This window comes from Schistocerca nitens, chromosome 6, assembly GCF_023898315.1.
Source record: "Schistocerca nitens isolate TAMUIC-IGC-003100 chromosome 6, iqSchNite1.1, whole genome shotgun sequence".
NCBI lineage: Eukaryota > Metazoa > Arthropoda > Insecta > Orthoptera > Acrididae > Schistocerca > Schistocerca nitens.
The window spans coordinates 387,246,456-387,260,259 of record NC_064619.1 but is presented as its reverse complement, the minus strand read 5'-3'; positions in this window follow the sequence as shown (position 1 = coordinate 387,260,259).

The window sequence follows — 13,804 nt, the reverse complement described above, 5'->3', positions numbered from 1 at the left end:
GAACCGACATGGGTTCCGAAAAAGCGATCGTGTGAAACCCAGGTCTCTCTTTTCGTCCAGGAAAGCCGGAAGTCATCATGTACAGGCACCCAGATTTACGCCATGTTCTTTGCTTCTGGGAGGCTTTCGATACAGTTCCGCACTGTCGCCTAATGAACAAAATACGAGCTTGTTTAATATTAGAGCAACTATATGACGGGTCTGAAGAGTTTTCTAGAAAACATAACACAGTATTTTGAACGGAGAGAAGTCTTCAGACGTAAAATTAACTTCAGAGGTTTCCCATGGGAGTGTTACAGGACCATTAGTTTTCAAAATATGTAAAAATGATCTAGTAGATACCGTTGTAGGTTCCATGAGGGTTTTCGGGGATGATGGTGTTGTACACAGAAATGTCGCAGAGCTAGATATTTTTAGGTAAATGCAAGAAGATCAGCAAATGGTCGATGAGTGGTGCTAGGAGTGGCAATTGACCCCCAATATAAACAAATACAGAGTATTTCGATCACGTAGACCAAAAGATCCTTATTTCATGATTACACAAATGCAGAAAATTACTGAAAGTTACTATGCTCATAACAATATCTAGGAGTGTGCGTACGGAACGATTTGAAATGGAATGATCACATAAAATTAAACGTGAGTAAGGAAAATGCCTCACTGAGATTCATTGGGAGAATACGCAGGAACCAGCTTACAAAACATTCATTCGACCAGTACCTGAGTACTGCTCGTCAGTATGGAATCCTCACCCGATTAGACTGAAGGCAAAAATAGTTTTCCCTGGATTGGTTTCAGAGGAAGAACGGAAGTCCAACAATGCAGCAGTCTGTAGCTCCTTCAGCTGACAGCTGGTGTCTGGCTGTTGAGCAGCAGAAACCATGGAAGTAAGTCCCAAAGAACCTCTTCCTAGCTAGTGAAACAAGAGGAGGATAAGTCACCCTGGCAGGTGGGGAGCCAGTGCTACCAAAGTGGGTACAGTGCAAGCACCAGAATGGGCCGGACTGTCTGGCAGGGCAGGTATCAGCGAGTGACTCTAAGAGCCCACATTAAGAGGCGCAACGAAAGAATGCACTGTCGATAGAAGGCGATGACATTGCAGCTGCAGCTTAAGATTGTGTCTTCTGTATGGGATTTATACTCCCGAATCTGAAGATCAAACCTGTTTTTATTTCATTGTACTCTACACATTGTAACCCGTCTGAATGGATCACGAAAGAAATCTATAAGCTTTACAGACTTTATTGTCACAGGAAGCATCAGTATTGGAACAGATACCTACACTTATTTCAAAACGTGCCCAATGAAATGCCTCATTACTCTACTACCTTACCACCTGCTCTTGTACTGAAGAATGAGGAACCACCGAACAGAATCATAGAGCTTGTACCTTTTCCAAATACACATAAAATTCCACATAAAGACATAATTGATTTTGCTGTTAAAAATATAAATTCTGCTGCAGACAAAAGGAAAAAGCTACACGTTTAGACAAATGCTAAGATATTACATATTGGTCAGAAAGTTCTCACTTAAGCCCATTCATTGTCACACAAGAAGAAACATTTGAGTAACAAATTTTTTTCTGATTTACAATTGACCTTATAGGATCTGAAGTATACTGCATGATAATTGCGTTGTAGTTGAAACTCTGCATACTAAGAAAAGTACAGGATTACACCACATTTTTAAAGTAAAACCATTTACTGAGAAATAATCTGCTTTCTGACTTAAGTCGTTGCTATTACTTTTTCATTTTAAGTTGCTATTACGCTTTGTCACATTTCGCATGCAGCGATGTTTTGAAGTTAACTATCTAGTGAAGAACCTATGGAACCTATTAATACAGTAATTTTACGAGTACTCTTTTGTAGGGAACTGACGACACAGTCTTATTGTGTGTACATGTTGCTTGTTAGTTGCACGATTACGTAACTACTACAAGACTTACATACTTGGATCATATTCCAATAATGAGGTTTTACTGCAAGATTTTGATGTACCTGAAAAGACATTTTTTTAATTGAAATACTTTCAGAGAGGTCACAGATGATATAGTATTTGGTTTATTTGACAGCTACACGGCTCAACTACGATGGTGCTTAGGAGTTACACAATTTTCATTACTGCTTTTGCGCAGTGTCTGTTTATGTCTGCACAGATTTCTGTGTTCTTTTGGAAAGTAAAACATGTTTTGGTAATGACATTTGTGGCTTGGCTACAATGAGGCAGGTATTTTTCGTAACACAACAATACATTACACCGTAGTACTTTCAAGGTCACAGTAATGAAAGTAATAACTACGAAATTTATACGCACAGCTGTTTACTTTTGTATGTGACAAAGGTAAGTACATTGATTTTTGGAGAACGTTGCTTATGAACGACGATAATTACGACACTTGGTACGTTTTTACCTTTATGCAATGACAGAAATTTTCTTACAGCAAGAAGCACAGTTTAGTGCTACAGGACACGCATTTGAGTGATTAGCTTTTACACTTGAAACATTTTTAGGAAATATTTTTGAACTGCTATGATACAGAGAATGTCTTCGGCGTTACATTTCATTCTGCAGTTTTAATCTGTAACATCTGAGGGTATAATTACATTAGCCCTCATGGGGGTACTCCTACTTTGTGTACCATGCATGTGGCAAGCGCAAGGAGCCCTAGCTAATATGGTATTTGCTTATACAATTTTACACATCAGTACCGTATTTCTCTAACACAGAATTACACAACTATCTGGTAATTTGGCAGAGGGAATTGAACATTACTTTTATTACGTCACTCACATATATATATATATATATATATATATATATATATATATATATATATATATATATATATATATATATATATATATATATATATAGGTAATTGCACAGTTAGATTACTTCACACTTATGAAATTGTACCTTTCTGCATTTTGGTAACTGTTCACATATTTTTCGAACCATTGTCATACTGTGAGAGCTTTGAGAGATGTACATTATATGGGACCATGAATTTTGAAATACATTTGAGGTATATGACACTACTGAAACGAGCAGAGAACGTTTTTAAATCGGTTTTCAGTTTATTGAAGGAAGCTACGACGATTTTGACATTTGAGTTATCTGTTATGAGATGTTATGAAGACAACACATATTATGATGTTGAGTTATGTTTATGATCAATGAGATGATGCTATATGAGAAATTTGATTAAGCTACATGTTTATGATAATGAAATATTGAAAAAGTGTCAAAAAAGATGTATATGTGTAATGAGGCAACGAATAATGAATAGGGGTTAGGACTCCGGTTTGTGGAAAAGAATACTGGAAACCAAGAATTGTGCTTTAAGAGTTATGAGATGTAAGTATATTTGTGAATGTGAGTATCACAATGCTGACAGAAACTTTTGGACACTGTTATTCATGAGATTTCGTTTCTACACACTTCCAACGTATATTTTCAACCTGTGAAATTTTTTATTTGTATGAAACTGTCATTGCAGCTCAAACTACTGTCCTGACTATTTTGGTAAAGAGAACATGTGACCTTGACGTAATGCTCTGCTGCACCCAGCTGCATGCTAGCTGCTTTGAAAAATATCTTTTGTTGAGTGGATTTCCCAGTTTACTGGTGTCATGTAAGCCGCTTGGAAGCTCAACACACTTCCATAAGTGCTCGAATAGCTGTAGAAAAGAGAGGCCGTTGACCTCACCATTAGCATTGGTTTTACAAAATAAAATGTAATGCATATGCTAATGTGAACACTTTCTGTCAACAGATCCATTAAATAATAATCTTACGATCCACAATCTTAAAAAAAAAAAAAAAAGAGCACCTGGAGAGGAAAGAATAAGCAGGAGAAGGGACTAATAACAGGAACTGCATACCCAATTTTCATTTCAAGGACTTGGTAATTTTGGGTAGAATAAGTTGTTGTGGTGCTCCACTCTAGTGTTAAGATGAGACATAGATATTAAGATGTGAATATACATTTCCTTTATCTGTATTGCTGTCTTTACTGAAATATTTTTTCTGCTTGTGCCTTCTCATGTTTAGATATACGAGTAAGTTATTGCATTTGCTGCTGCTATTTATCAGGCATTGTTCTAATGAATTTTACATTGTATTACTGTAGTAAGCCAGTTTACCACTGATTTAGTTTCCTTGTTTGCTGCATATTACCTTATATTAGTTGTAATGTTTCATTTACCTTTCTAATTTAGATATACAGCTGCTTGCTTCGCCAATTGGCTTTTTATGTCATTGTTGTTTATGTTAAGTGTTTTGTGCTGCTGCATTGCCTCGTTCTGTAGTTTATATATCTGAGCTCAGTAGATTTAAGTTAGCTTAAGAGGGCATATGTTATATAAGAAAATGAGTTGTGATGAGTTGGGAAGAAATGCATCGAGAAGGTATAAGGAAAAGGTTTGGCCAAAGAGTATTGTATAATGAGGAATAATTATTTTTAAAGAGGAAATGAACAGATGTAAGTAGGAAATAGTGACAAAAGGTTTAGGAATCATTTTTCTTGGAAACAAATGATGAGGTAAGAAATATGTAAAAATATGATTCCAGAAAAGCATGCTTAGATAGAACTTTTTTTGGGAACAATGTTGGACTATGGGATATCTCCGAGAACAAAATGAAATTTTAGATGGGAAATGAAGTACCACAAGTACTGCAGTACCAGATGTTACACTTACACTTTGACACATTTATACTTGAAAACAGAACCTGTCCTTTCCTTTTGTGTTAGTCTGCTATGTGTTTGTTTAGCCTTGTGTGTCTGTGTTCTTCCCGTCTCAGTGTGGTTACCTGATAACATAGATTTGGTGGAATTTTTTTTTCTCTAATACTAAGCTGCATTGACTATGATAAGGAATACTGTTATCCTCAAATCTAATCTGGTGTTGTAACATATTCTTTGCTTTGGGAAGATGTTCGAACATTATTTATTCTGCAATGTTTTCTTTAATGGTCATGTTAATGCTCAAGTTAATGTTTCAAAGGGTATTCTCATTTTTCCATTTATTTGATTATGCCATAGTTCTTGTAATACTCATGTATACACTTATTTCTATTCTTTTTGTAAGACCTGTATTACTACAAATGTTATTGGTATTATCATGTTCTTGACTAATGATGTTTTCTATACCTTTGTTATTGTACTCTTATACTGCAAAATTGTAATTGGGTAGACACCAGTTCTTCAAGTTAAGTAAATTATGAGCATTCATTTTACTGCACACATTTCTGTTGGTCGTACTATATATATAAAATGTAAGAGAGTAATATGACTGTGGTAGCGTTTGCACATGTGACGATAATTGCGCAAGGGACTGGTTAACAGCATTGCTGTTTCTAAGGATATTGCAAAAAGTTTGTGAGTGCGCAGTTGATGGTTCACACAGTCGCAACGGATGTCTGCTGGCCATCTCTGCAAGGACTACAGCGGGTCTGCACCTTTAGTGGCCCACTACTACCATAATCTGTACCAGAAATTCTGTTCGTCTGCTCTGTGGTGACCTACCATTCTATAAATATTTTTCAAGATTTCCACTGACTCTTCTGTGGGTCTACTCTGTTGTGGCCAATTACAATCTTCATGTCTTCGTGTCAAGAGTTAGCAGTGTGTTTCCGTTTTGAGGACAGCACTACTTCTTCAAGACTGCATGGAGGTCCATTACTTGCATGTGCATTTTCTTTTACTGCTCAGAATTTGCGAGTAAAACTGTCATAGACTGCTCTTCTGATGAATGATTATGACTGTCTTTAGGGACTCTGAGGTGAATTTTTTGATTTATTGAAAACAGTATGTTACTAATTGTGTGCATCTGATCTATCTGATATTGTTAATAGCAATTTTTTTAACAAATTAGTCTTGGCCACTGCCCAAACTATTTTCTAAAATTTTTTGAGAGGAGGAGGTGGGCTATGTAAGAAGGCTGTGTACGTGTTTGTATATTGGCAGTGCTATGTGGAGCTATGCATTAATAACTTTGACAGGACAGTGCACATTCTGTAAGAGACTCTGTGGCTGGTCGGACTTGCAGTTGGAGTTGAATCGCCAGCAGTGATGGGAGTTGGAAGTTAACAGTCAGTGGTAATGGAAGTTGGAGGGGAATAGCCAGCAGTGGTGGAATCAGGAGTGAGTAGTCAGCAGTGATGGAGGTTAGAGGTTAATAATTAGCAGTGTTGGAGATTTTCAGTATTAGCACTAGTGGATGGTCTGAATGTGTGAATGTGTATGTCACAGAGGTTTATTACTGATGATTATATAATTTCTTAGAGCTGGGTGTCACTTCATTAAGGTAAAATTTCGTAAATACATTGTTTGCTCCGCAACAAAATCTTTCCTTTGCTAACCACTTGCCTATTAGTAGTTAGACCCTTCAGTAGTTAGAATCTTTTATTTAGCTGGTTGTATTGGCACTTGCTGCATTGCTGTAGTTCGTGTAATGAAGATTATTGTGAGGTAAGTGACTTATGAAATGTATAGGCTACTGTTAGGATTTCTTCTTATTCTGGGCCATTCTTTTGAGTTAATTTTAAAGTGGTCAGATCGCGTTATCCTTGAATATTGTGAGTAATTAATGAATTGGAAAACTTTGGGTTCTGTTTGTCAGGACAATTTTCTGTAGGTCAGTGTTGAAATGATAAGAATAAGTAAAGAGAAAGTAGGCTCAGATAGGCTCAGTCTCACTCAGCAGTTGAAGTAAAAACTGTTAAGTATCCACATTTGTCGTTTTCGTATTCTTTGACATGCTAAGACATTTAGTGTCATTTGAAACTGAACTTCAGCAAAACAGTCAATGTCGTTGTGATATACTAAACATTTTGCTAACTTGTCTTTTGTGTAAAAATCTAAAATTTTTCAACTAAAATGGGAAGATTTTTTTCAGTTGCTATTAGATGCCGCCGCTGTCATTAACCCTCCACTACTTCTTAGCTGGCGCCCCTCCCGTGTTGTTGTCAGTACGTGGTGCGTGCGCACATTCCCCACTCCCCATCACGCCGCAACTGCTCTGCTCGTGAGAAAGAGCCTAGGCAGAACCGACTGCTAACAGTCACAGCGAGTTGTTCAGCCTTGACCCACATCTACACACATACCCCTCAAGCCGCCATACAGTGCGTGGTGGAGGGTACCTTGTAATACTACTAGTCATTTCCTTTCTGTTCCTCGTGGTCGTGCGGTAGCGTTCTCGCTTCCCACGCTCGGGTTCCCGGGTTCGATTCCCGGCGGGGTCAGGGATTTTCTCTGCCTCGTGATGGCTGGGTGTTGTGTGCTGTCCTTAGGTTAGTTAGGTTTAAGTAATTCTAAGTTCAAGGGGACTGATGACCATAGATGTTAAGTCCCATAGTGCTCAGAGCCATTTTTGAACCTTTCTGTTCCATTCGCAAATACAGTGAGGGTCAAACGACTCTTTATAGGTTCCAGCTCTTTTTTCTTTTCTTCAGTCGTCAGCCTTCTCACTGGATTGATGTGGCCCACCTCGAATTCCTCTCCTGTGCCAACCTCTTCATCTGAGAGTAGCACATGCATCTTACATCCTCAATTATTTGTTGGGTGTGTTCCAGTCTCTGTTGCAGCAGCAGTATTTACTACATACACCTCCTTCCAGTACCATGGAAGTTACACCCTGATGTCTTAACAGATGTCCTACCATGCTGTCCAATCTTCTTGTTAGTGTTTATCCGATATTCCTTACATTGTCGATTCTCTGGAGGATGTCCTTATTCCTTATCTTCTCAAACCACCTAATTTTGAACATTCTTTTGCTGCGACACATGTCTAATGTGTTGGTTCTCTTCTTCTTTGGTTTTTCCTCAGTCCATATTTCACTACCATCGAGTGGTGCGCTCTGACATTCTCAGAAATTTCATCCTCAAATTAATGCCTAGGTATCATACTAGTAGGCTTCTCTTGGTCAGGAATGAGTTTTTGTCAGTGTTAGCCTGCTTTTGATGACATAATTGCTGCCTAGGTAGCAGAATTTCTTAACTTCATCTAATTCGTGATCAAATATCGTTATGTTAAGTTTCTCGCAGTTCTCATTTCTGAAACTTCTATTTACGTTCGCTTTTCTTTGATTTACTCTCAAACCATATTCTGTACTCATTAGACTGTTCATTCCATCGGCAGATTCTGTAATTCTTCTTGACTTCCACGGAGGATAGCAATGTCGTCGAGGAATCTTATCCTGATATCCTTTCACCTCGAATTTTAATTCCACAAGTGAACCTTTCTTTTATTTCTGTAACTGCTTCTTCGATGTATATACTGGACAGTAGGGGCAAAAGACTACATCCCTTTTTAATCGGAGCACATCTTTCTTCGTCTCCAACTACCTCCCCATTCATCCCCCCTTATACCACCGTCTGTTGCTGTTGATATTATTCTATAATCATCTGACCAAAAATTGTAGCCTTCTTTCCATTTCACTTTACTGACCCCCATCTCTAGGTATATTGAGGCCTATCATTTCCCTTTTCACATTTTCTGGTTTTCGTACCACGTTAAAACTTCTGATATTCCACATCTTGACTCGTAAACATTACCTTTCCTTTGGTTATTCGATCTATTTCTCGTGGTTGCCTCCCCCTTGACGTTCCCCTTCAAGAGGTCCGAATGGGAGTCTGTTTCATAATATTTTGCCAAAGGGGAGATAATGATGACACATTTCCTAAAGAGGCCACATGTTCTGTGGATACTTAGTATGTGTGTATGTGTCTTTGATGCAGTTGATTCCACTGCCTTCTGCATCCTCATGCCGTTGATCATTGCTGATCTTCGCGCCCTTATGGGCAGTATCCCACCGCAAGGACAAGAGAGTGCCCTTAACCTCTGTCCACTCCTCCGCCCCTATTGATAAGGCCTTGGCAGAATGAAGACGACTACTTATCGCAATAGTCTTGGGCCGCCTTATGAGCCATACTTTATCCCATCTTATCTTCATGTTCCTTACGCTAAATGTGTGAGGGCAGCGATAGCAGCGTTCTGTAGTCAGCTTCAAATGCCGGTTCTCTAAGCGCCTTATATGCGATCTACCTTACAGGTGAACCACACTTTCCCAGAATTTTTCCAAATAACCGAAATTGATCATTTGCCTTCCCTACCACAATCCTTATACGTTCCATGCATTTCATATCGCTGTGTAACGTTACGTCGAGAAATTTAAACGACGTGACTGTGTCAGGCAGGACACTACTATTCATCCGCATCCGCAGCAAAGAGAATACGAATTATGAACAGATTTAGAAGAAGCAATGTGACCGCGTAGTGTATAAGAAGAATCATGGATATTCAAGGGAGGACAGGGACCACTCGTAACAAAAGCTGGTGTTTGGGCATATTAATGCTGCTCGGAACAATTTACGGAATGTACATGACAGCGATCTACAACGTTATGTACATCAAACTGCGCGCGGCATAAATTGCAGTGATTCCTAGAGGGGCTGTTGGTGATTGCACAACTTCAAAGAGTGCTACAGAATTGGAAGACGTAAGATAACGAAATTTCAAACAATGCATAAACTTGACGATTCACAGCAAACTGCGGAATTGGACAGAAAATTTGTAGATGAGATAAAGAAACTGGTCTCACCGCTCAGTAAGAAATTTGCTTTCAACTTCGACCAATCGGTATTTTAAGAGTAAACGGACACGAAAAGCAACCTGGAAATTAGAGATACCAAGAGACTTATATCAAGATCAACTAACGTCAATGCCTTAAAAAATTCGTATACAACGTTTCCGACTGTTAATCTGTATGGTAAATTGTCTGGAAAGTTATCTACTGTATTACGAGATGTTGGAGGTGCTCTGCCTCCAACGATTGTTTCCCGCGCGCGTGATCTTGCAAGCGCAGTAGGGAATATTTACGTCATAACAAGCAAGTGTGGAAGACAGGGCATAAAAGAACTACAAATATGGTATGAGCACCGCTTTTGGCCAATAGCAGATCAAAATAACTTGGCTTTGCTTGATTTCTGGTCTGCATACAAAAATCATACTCCTTTAGCGCAAACTATCCCTCCTGAAAAGTGTGTGACATTGCAGCTCATATCATCTGAAACCACTGGACAAATTAGCCTTTGGGTATTTGTTGTTTTCGTGAATATAAAACATATTATCGCACTGTCTGCGCCTATGCCCTAAAGGTCAGCCTGTTTCACTAGCTCCACGATGGGCTGCTGAGTCTATATGCATTTTTTAAGAGTGGATACCTAGCCGAACGACTGCACGGTCTGTTACTCGCAAAGAGTTCATTTACATCTTGATGGTGCGAACCTGTGTGATCACTACTGCGCGCCATTTTTCATTCGGTGCTCGTGGTACAAGTTAATGATTTGTTTTCAATATTGTATTGCTGTATGTCTGCCATGTACATTTTGTGAAGAGTAATAAGTACAGAAGGTTGATCACTGCACATCCCGGAAACTAATTTTTTTTTGCCCCTCTTGAAGCACATGACGAAGAATTAGCAGCCAATATTTTTCCTGTTATAATTGTTTTAACAACTATTCCAAATGAGGCTTACTAGAGAGAGGGGCTCCCTTGTAAGACATCTTGTATCCTCCTACAGTCACTCAACTTCGACACCTTTCCGTAGGTCACTGCATCGACAGCAAACAACCACAGATTGCTATCCTCCCTTTCCAGCAGATCATTCCCATATATAGTGGTCCTACCACGCCTGCCTGCCGGACTCCTAATAATACCCTGATCTCTGATGAACACCCGCCGTAGAGAGAAATACACTGGTTCTCTTAAGACGTGGTCGAGCGACTCACATGTCTGGGAACCTGTTGCATAGGCCCGTACCTCAGTTAGCGGTCTGCAGTGGGGCACCGTGTCAAATGCATTACGAGAAATCTATATATATGGAATCTGTCTGCTGCCCTTCATCCACAGTTCGCAGCTGTATCAGTGCAGTTGGAATGGCTGCACTGTAGTGTGAGAGAGCAGCTTTCCCGCAGGGATACGGCTGCTGTGCGGCATGTTGGAGCGGACAAGTTAGTATTAGGGATAGGACGTATTTCGAAAGTGTGGGAGAACTCGCGTTAAGAAGTTAGTACGTCATCATAAATGCAGTTATCACAGCTACTCCGTGAACGTTCTCTCCGTGCATAAGTATTTCCTCGAATCAACACTGGGTATTTTATCCACTGCGAATTGTTTGAAAGGATACAATTGCCCACTACACTCATATCAACCGACGGCCCTGGTATTGTACGCTCGGTAGTTGTCGATTCAAACGTTGGTGGAGGCAGGAATATTCACCGTGCGTAGACGTCCGGCATTGTGAGGGTGGTCTTGACGTGAAATAATTTACTTCCTCATTTTCCATCAATGTCTCGCACGTAGCTAACTCCAAAACCTTGGTGCTGTGCTTTAGGATTAATGTTCTGATGGTCTGTAAAGGTGAGAAACAAGAAAGACGAACTTTGCATACTTTTGCATTTGTAGAGTCCAGAGAAGAAGGATGAGGGTCCACTTTTTATGAAAAATGAGCTTGCAGTGAATGTGTATAGTTTAACCCGAACAGAATACTTTGAACTACTCCCAGAAGGCTAAAAAGATGAATGTCTGTGGATACACAGCCAACCAGAATATGTGGTTCAGGCAAGAAAGATGAGGGTGACATTGTATGTGAGCTACAAGAATGAGGGTCCTCTTAGTTCGCTGTGCTGACTGCAGAGTGCTCTGCTTTTAGTTCACCAAGCTGTTGATGATTTAATGTTGTGTTAACCGTTGAAGCGTGTTACCCCAGTGTTGGTTTATTCTTTGGTCTATAACATATTAATGAAGATGTGTGAAAATCAAGAGGATACTACCTTTGAAAATAGTTTAAGGAAAAGTAAATCCATTGGCCGCATACAAGATCTAATGAAAAAGTTGAGGTTAAGTAGCCATGAAATAGAAGCACACTGTAAGTTTTTAAACTAGAGTGTTTCAAATACATAAGTGCAAGTGAAAGAAGTGATATTATTTGAAATTTTAATCAGATTGAATCGCATGAAAAACAGTGGATGCATCCTTGTGGATTAATACAGTGCTATCCCGTCACTCGTCATCGGCCTAGGAAACCAGAATATGAGGCTGGCTTTCACACATGTTCATATTCTTAGAAGGTAAGGGTGATAAGGACTGAACAGGTTTTTTTAAATCCCCGTATGTTACAAATCATTTTTATCAATTCATCGCATTACCGCTAAAAGGCTGGAAAATCTACAACAGAGTCTTAAAACAACAGGTTTACAACCATGGGATATGCGAGGAAAACACAGCTCCAGGTCAAACAAGCTTCCTGCTGATGTTGTAGATTTGTAATTGAACAAATTCAGTCCTTTGAAAGCAGAAAGTCTCACTATGGTTTAGCTAATCTCAAAACGCTTCTTACCAGAGGAACTTACCGCGAGTAAAATGTTTTGTTTCTACACAAACGCTTTCCCGGACAATAAAATATCCCTGGAAAAGTACAGAGAAATATTTAATACCTAATTTAATTTGACCTTTGGCTATCCGAGGTGTGACACCTGTAGCACCTGTGACGAATTTACTGTGAAAATAGGATCTGTTCATTCGGAACTAGGACTGTCTACTACTACACAGAATGAAGTTTTAAAACTAAACTATGAACTAAAGAACCTACTACAAAAAAGAAAGAATAACACTTAAAGCGAGCTGATTCATTTTACAAACTAAAGAAAAATGCTAAGCCTGCAACACAAAAAGACAAGACTAAAGAAGCAATCACCATGAACTTTCAGAAAAACTTGCCTGTTCCAAATATCAGAACAGAAGATGATTACTATCGATGGCAACTGTCATTCTACATGTTTAATATACACAAGTTATCAGATTCTGAAGCTATTTTCTACAAGCATCCTCAGACCTTGTAAGTAGACTGTTTAGGTTCTTATATTAGTAACGCCACCGCCACCTAGCGCTCTGTATGAAAATCACTGGCTGTGCTGTGTGCAGTCTGTAGCTGGGTGGCATTGTTGGAATTTGCTATTGTAGTGTTGGGCAGTTGGCTGTTAACAGTGCGTAGCGTTGCGCAGTTGGAGGAGAGCCGCCAGCAGTGGTGGATGTGGGGAAGTGAGATGGCGGATTTTTGAGAGCGGATGATGTGGACGTGTGTCCATCAGAGACAGTACATTTGTAAGAGTGGATGTCATGAACTGATATATATAATATGACTTTTGAACAATATTAAGGTAAATACATTGTTTGTTCTTTATCAGAATCTTTCTTTTGCTAACTGTGCCTATCAGTAGTTAGTGCCTTCAGTAGTTTGAATCTTTTATTTAGCTGGCAGTAGTGGCGCTCGCTGTATTGCAGTAGTTCGAGTAACGAAGATTTTTGTGAGGTAAGTGATTTGTGAAACGTATAGGTTATTGTTAGTCAGGGCCATTCTTTTGTATGGATTTTTGAAAGTCAGATTGCGTTGCGCTAAAAATATTGTGTGTCAGGTTAAGCACAGTCATGTATAATTGTTCAAAGGGGACGTTTCATATGTCGACCCTTAGCCGAAGATACCTCCCTGGAATTTTCTGATTTTTTTTCTTGTAGTTTGTGTAGTTATATAGCTTTTGTTTATTGCTAGCGCGTAAATGTAGAGAGAATCTCCTTTGTAGTTGCAGTCTTTCATTGTTGTACAGTAAAACTGTTGTGGCATGCATGTAGACTTGCACCAAGTATTTCGCAGCTGCGCTTGCGATTAACTAGATATTATTTTCAGTACTATGTTAATGTGTTTTCTTATTTTGCTCTTCAAATTGCGCTTTTCTGTGT